Source organism: Babylonia areolata, chromosome 20 (assembly GCF_041734735.1).
Source record: "Babylonia areolata isolate BAREFJ2019XMU chromosome 20, ASM4173473v1, whole genome shotgun sequence".
Taxonomy (NCBI): Eukaryota; Metazoa; Mollusca; class Gastropoda; order Neogastropoda; family Buccinidae; genus Babylonia; species Babylonia areolata.
This window is the reverse complement of record NC_134895.1, coordinates 44,035,732-44,043,231: the sequence shown is the minus strand read 5'-3', so window position 1 is coordinate 44,043,231 and position 7,500 is coordinate 44,035,732.

Here is a 7,500-nt window from a genome sequence, read left to right as displayed (position 1 = left end):
GCCCACTAGCATGTGTACTGGTGTCATTTCACTCACTAGCATGATCGCTGGTCTAATTTCACTCACTAGCATGATCGCTGGTCTAATTTCACTCACTAGCATGATCGCTGGTCTAATTTCACTCACTAGCATGTTCGCTGGCCTAATTTCACTCACTAACATGATCGCTGGTGTCAATTCACTCACTAGCATGATCGCTGGTCTAATTTCACTCACTAGCATGATCGCTGGTGTCAATTCACTCACTAGCATGATCGCTGGTCTAATTTCACTCACTAGCATGATCGCTGGTGTCATTTCACTCACTAGCATGTGTGCTGGTGTCATTTCACTCACTAGCATGATCGCTGGTGTCATTTCACTCACTAGCATGTGTGCTGGTGTCATTTCACTCACTAGCATGTGTGCTGGTGTCGTTTCGCTCACTAGCATGATTGCTGGTGTCATTTCACTCACTAGCATGATCGCTGGTCTAATTTCACTCACTAGCATGATCGCTGGTCTAATTTCACTCACTAGCATGTTCGCTGGTCTAATTTCACTCACTAGCATGTTCGCTGGTCTAATTTCACTCACTAGCATGATCGCTGTCACTCACTAGCATGTTCGCTGGTGTCATTTCACTCACTAGCATGATCGCTGGTCTAATTTCACTCACTAGCATGATCGCTGGTCTAATTTCACTCACTAGCATGATCGCTGGTATAATTTAAGAGTTTATTATTTCAAATGCTGTTGCTGAGATAGTTCATACACAGGTATAAATTCCAATACATTATGACTTCAAACATTATACGTTTATTGACACCGTACAAAAGCTGAATCAATATCCAAGAGTTGTGTGTGAGAGGAAAGTGAATCCTATCGCGATGTATTCCTGTGCAATGCAGAATTTTTTTTTTTTTTTTTAATGCTTTTGATGCCTTCTCTTTCAGATCTCGCGCCTTCCTCGCGCAGCACGAAATCTGTCGACTATCCCAGCAGAGCAGACGACATAATGGCACCCTCCTCCTCCTCCTCCACCCCGCGCTCTCCCACCAAGGTCACCTTCAGTCCGCTCCCTTCCCCATCCTCCTCCCCCTCCGCCTCCCCCCGCCAGACCACCAAGCACCCCCACCACCCCTCAGCACAACCCACCCCCCTCTCTCCCCACTCCCCTGACCTTCCCGCCATTCAGCGCCCGCCATTGCCCAAAGGCTCCACGGAGTTCGAGAGTCTTATTGCCGAGTTCCGCCCCAACAAGGGAAAAGAGAACGACTCGGACACGTGCCCGTGCACGAGAAGAAGCGGGCATGGATCGACGTCACGTGCAGGGCTCAAGGAGACTGCTCTACATCATCATCGTCATCACCATCATCATCATCATCATCATCATCATCATCCACATCATCATCTACAACAGCTGCAGCAGCAGCGTTCCACGGCTCGAACAGGCACTACCCTCAATACTTTGACGGTGTTGTTGTGGAAGAAACAAAAAATACGTTAACTAATTAATCAACTGACATTATTGAATGAGGATGTCGGAGACAGTGAGAGAGAGAGAGAGAGAGAGAGAGAGAAGAGGCGAATGAGAGAGAGAGAGAGAGGAGAGACAGAGAGAGAGAGACAGAGAGAGAGGCGAATGATAAAGAGAGAGAGAAAAAAAAATGAGGCGAATAAAGAGAGAGAGATAGGCGAATGATAAAGAGAGATGGATTTTGCAATAGTTTTCTTATATTTATACCATACTTTCTGTCTTTAAAGGAAATGGCCTTGACATAACATATGTAATAGTTTCTCCGTGTGTGTGTGTGTGTGTGTGTGTGTGTGTGTGTGTGTGTGTGTGTGTGTGTGTGTGTGTGTGTGTGTGTACGTGCGTGCATGCGTGCGGGCGCGCCCACGTGTGTAAGTATGTATTAAACAAAAGGCGAAATCTCCGATAATAAATAAATTCTTAAGTATGCCTTGCGTGTTTGCTTGTATTGCGTTGTGTTCATAAATAATTCTCTCTCTCTCTCTCTCTCTCTCTCTCTCTCTCTCTCTGTGTGTGTGTGTGTGTGTGTGTGTGTGTGTGTGTGTGTGTGTGTGTGTTCATTGTCTTCATAATTCTCTCTCTCCCTCTCTGTCACACACACACACACACACGCACACACACACACACGCACACACACACACACACACACGCACACACACACACACACACACACACACACACACACACACACACACACACACACACACACACACACACACACAATGGCGTTCTTATTCCACAGAACATAACGTATCCCCAATACCCTCCGGAAAAAAAAAACTAACTTAAAAGACACAATTAGAATTTTAAAGGGCAGATAATAAAATGAAAGAAGATACAGGCCTTTAAAAGAAAAAAAAATGTTAAGGATAGTTTCATTAAAGCGGGTAGGTTAAAAACAAAACAAAACATGTTTTATAATCCGAGAGGCGATTTAACTTATACAGGCTACCTATGATCGACCACAGTCCTCTCGCTGGCCACACAGATAGTCCTCTCACTGGCCACACAGATAGTCCTCTCGCTGGCCACACAGATAGCCATCTCGCTGGCCACATAGATAGCCATCTCACTGGCCACACAGATAGTCCTCTCGCTGGCCACACAGTTAGCCATCTCGCTGGCCACACAGATAGTCCTCTCGCTGGCCACACAGATAGTCCTCTCACTGGCTGGCCACACAGATAGTCCTCTCACTGGCTGGCCACACAGATAGTCCTCTCACTGGCCACACAGAGCCTCTCGCTGGCCACACATATAGTCCTCTCACTGGCCACACAGATAGTCCTCTCACTGGCTGGCCACACAGATAGTCCTCTCGCTGGCTGGCCACATAGTCCTCTCACTGGCTGGCCACACAGATAGTCCTCTCACTGGCTGGCCACACAGATAGTCCTCTCACTGGCTGGCCACACAGATAGTCCTCTCGCTGGCCACACAGATAGTCCTCTCACTGGCCACACAGATAGTCCTCTCACTGGCTGGCCACACAGATAGTCCTCTCACTGGCTGGCCACACAGATAGTCCTCTCACTGGCCACACAGATAGTCCTCTCGCTGGCTGGCCACACAGACAGTCCTCTCGCTGGCTGGCCACATAGATAGTCCTCTCACTGGCTGGCCACACAGATAGTCCTCTCACTGGCTGGCCACACAGGTAGTCCTCTCACTGGCCACACAGATATTCCTCTCGCTGGCTGGCCACACAGACAGTCCTCTCGCTGGCTGGCCACACAGATAGTCCTCTCGCTGGCCACACAGATAGTCCTCTCACTGGCCACACAGATAGTCCTCTCACTGGCTGGCCACACAGATAGTCCTCTCACTGGCCACACAGATAGTCCTCTCGCTGGCTGGCCACACAGACAGTCCTCTCGCTGGCTGGCCACATAGATAGTCCTCTCGCTGGCCACACAGATAGTCCTCTCGCTGGCAACACAGATAGTCCTCTCGCTGGCTGGCCACACAGATAGTCCTCTCGCTGGCCACACAGACAGTCCTCTTGCTGGCTGGCCACACAGATAGTCCTCTCGCTGGCTGGCCACACAGATAGTCCTCTCGCTGGCCACACAGATAGTCCTCTCACTGGCCACACAGATAGTCCTCTCGCTGGCTGGCCACACAGACAGCCCTCTCACTGGCCACACAGATAGTCCTCTCACTGGCCACACAGATAGTCCTCTCACTGGCTGGCCACACAGATAGTCCTCTCGCTGGCTGGCCACACAGATAGTCCTCTCGCTGGCTGGCCACACAGATAGTCCTCTCACTGGCCACACAGAGCCTCTCGCTGGCCACACAGATAGTCCTCTCACTGGCTGGCCACACAGATAGTTCTCTCACTGGCCACACAGATAGTCCTCTCACTGGCTGGCCACACAGATAGTCCTCTCACTGGCTGGCCACACAGATAGTCCTCTCGCTGGCTGGCCACACAGATAGTCCTCTCGCTGGCCACACACATAGTCCTCTCGCTGGCCACACAGATAGTCCTCTCGCTGGCCACACAGATAGTCCTCTCGCTGGCTGGCCACACAGACAGTCCTCTCGCTGGCCACACAGATAGTCCTCTCGCTGGCCACACAGACAGTCCTCTTGCTGGCTGGCCACACAGATAGTCCTCTCACTGGCCACACAGAGCCTCTCGCTGGCCACACATATAGTCCTCTCACTGGCCACACAGATAGTCCTCTCGCTGGCTGGCCACATAGATAGTCCTCTCGCTGGCTGGCCACACAGATAGTCCTCTCGCTGGCTGGCCACACAGATAGTCCTCTCACTGGCCACACAGATAGTCCTCTCGCTGGCTGGCCACACAGATAGTTCTCTCACTGGCCACACAGATAGTCCTCTCGCTGGCCACAGATAGTCCCCTCACTGGCCACACAGATAGTCCTCTCACTGGCTGGCCACACAGATAGTCCTCTCACTGGCCACACAGATAGTCCTCTCGCTGGCCACACAGATAGTCCTCTCGCTGGCCACAGATAGTCCCCTCACTGGCCACACAGATAGTCCTCTCACTGGCCACACAGATAGTCCTCTCACTGGCCACACAGATAGTCCTCTCGCTGGCCACACAGATAGTCCTCTCGCTGGCCACACAGATAGTCCTCTCACTGGCTGGCCACACAGATAGTCCTCTCGCTGGCCACACAGATAGCCATCTCGCTGGCCACACAGATAGTCCTCTCGCTGGCCACACAGATAGTCCTCTCGCTGGCCACACAGATAGTCCTCTCGCTGGCCACACAGACAGTCCTCTTGCTGGCCACAGGCCACACAGATAGTCCTCTCGCTGGCCACACAGACAGTCCTCTTGCTGGCCACAGGCCACACAGATAGTCCTCTCGCTGGCTGGCCACACAGATAGTCCTCTCGCTGGCCACACAGATAGTCCTCTCGCTGGCCACACAGATAGTCCTCTCGCTGGCTGGCCACACAGACAGTCCTCTCGCTGGCCACACAGATAGTCCTCTCGCTGGCCACACAGACAGTCCTCTTGCTGGCCACAGGCCACACAGATAGTACTCTCACTGTCCACACAAACGGCTGTTTCATGTACGCGTGCTACATCGGCAACTTATAAAATGGCGCTTGAAGAACCCATCGATGTTTCAGCCACAGATTTACGGGTGGCTGATTCACTAGTTTATAAACGATAGGTGTTGATTTTCATTTGTAAACAACAACAACAGCAACAAATGTTCACGTGCAAAAAATAAAATAAAATAAAATAAAATAAAATAAATAAATAAAATTTAAAAAGCACTTCTGCTTTAGAATGATGCTCGTTCCATTGGCTTGCTTCCACCGCTGTTTGCCCGCAAATTCAGCATTATTTCATCACCATGTCCACAAGAAGGAAAACTGCCAAGTTTCCAACGTGGTCCTTTAACTTTTTGTGAAAGCTGTATATTATGCAAGAGACACGCCACATTTTGTGAACGCTATATATTATGCAAGAGGCACACAACTTTCTGTGAACCCTATGTATTATAAAGAGGCACGCAACTTTTTGTGAATCCTATATAATATACAAGAGGCACGCAACATTTCATTTTGTGAACGCTATATATTATACAAGAAGCACGCAACTGTTTGCGAACGCTATACATTACACATGAGGCAGGCAACTTTTTGTGAACGCTATATATTACACAAGAGGCACGCAACTTTTTGTGAACGCTATATATATTACACAAGAGGCACGCAACTTTTTGTTAACGCTGTATATTATGCAAGAAGCACGCAGCTATTTGTGAACGCTATATACATACAAGAGGCAGGCAACTTTTTGTGAACGCTATATATTACACAAAAGGCACGCAATTTTTAGTGAACGCTATATATTACACAAGAGGCACGCAGCTTTTTTTTGCACGCTATATATTACACGAGAGGCACGAACTGTGTCCTGCCAGCATTGCGATCACCGTGGTGTCCGCCAGACTCGCTTCTTGACACTTGACTTGTGACCCCTTCATTATTTGCATAATTCATTCATGACCCCGGAAGCTCCGTAAAACACACACACACACACACACACACACACACACACACACACAAGAGGGCTCATCATCTGAAGGAAATGTTGGCAGGCATGAAATTGGCATGTAGGCCACAACACAAGACAGTGAAAGAGAGAGACTGACAGAGACAGAGACAGAGACAGAGAGACAGACAGACAGACAGGCAGGCAGACAGGCAGGCAGACAGACAAAAACAGAAACACACACACACACACACACACACACACACACACACGATTTAAGAAATTACTTATAGATTCAAATAATCAATATTACCAATGTTGTGTAAACACAAATAATGCAGCTAATCCCAAACATTTTCTAAATTTGACATCAGCAGCACATTCAAGACAAATTACAAGTCTGATGTATAGAATTCGTTTAAATGCCTTTCGTACAAAATTTTCTAAAAATATAAAATGTATATGCGGTAAGCAAATAACTGTAAGTCATCTACTCATTCATTGTCCGAGCATAAGACAGTTAATTCCTAAAGATGTAGTTGATGACTTTTCTTACAATTTTTCATTAGCCACTGAAAAGATTTTGAATGATTATTCATTGCTTAGAATGTTTTCGGAAATTTTAAATTCCAGTCCAGTTGGTATCCTCCTTTGATGTGTTATAATTAATGTTGTTATTTATATTTACATTGTTGTAGGTTAATACTTGTTGATATGCATATACATATTCTCCTTCCCATGACACCTCATTCAATACACACCACAATCTCTTTAGACCTTTTTCTTATAATATACTTTTCCTCTGATACATAACATGAATACCTTTTTACACTAATATTCACATGCATTCCCTTTCCTTTATCCACTTCTTTGCTCCTTTCCGTCTAAAAACACTTACAGTGAATAGACGGTAAACTGAAGATAAAACTCACACATACATAAAGACAGACATACACAAATATAGACCCACACAGACAATTAAAGAAAGAATGATTTTTTTTATTGACTGAGGCTAACAAAATAAGCATACTTTTTTTCTCTTTTTTTTTCTTTTTTTTTTTTTTTTTTTAAATAGAAATCAAGAAATCGAGAGATGGTATATAGTATACAGGCTGCATGTCCATTTTCGCAACATCAGTTAAAAAATAAAAAAAATAAAAGAAATAGTGCCGACAACGAAGACAAGAAATATTCAGGCTCTGTGTAATCACACACACACACACACACACACACACACACACACACACACACACAGAGAGAGAGAGAGGCAAATACACACAGACTGGGACAGAAGACCAACAACGTGACTGACCAATATAATCACTCCAATCGCACATTTCTATCTAGTAGAGTTTATTTGCATGCAACATGTTCAACACAACAACAACAACAACCAAAAACCCAAGCACAACAACATATTATCAAATGAAATTAAGCACACTTTTGATCCTTATCGCGCGTCTTGGTCAACGACATTCACAAAGTCCAA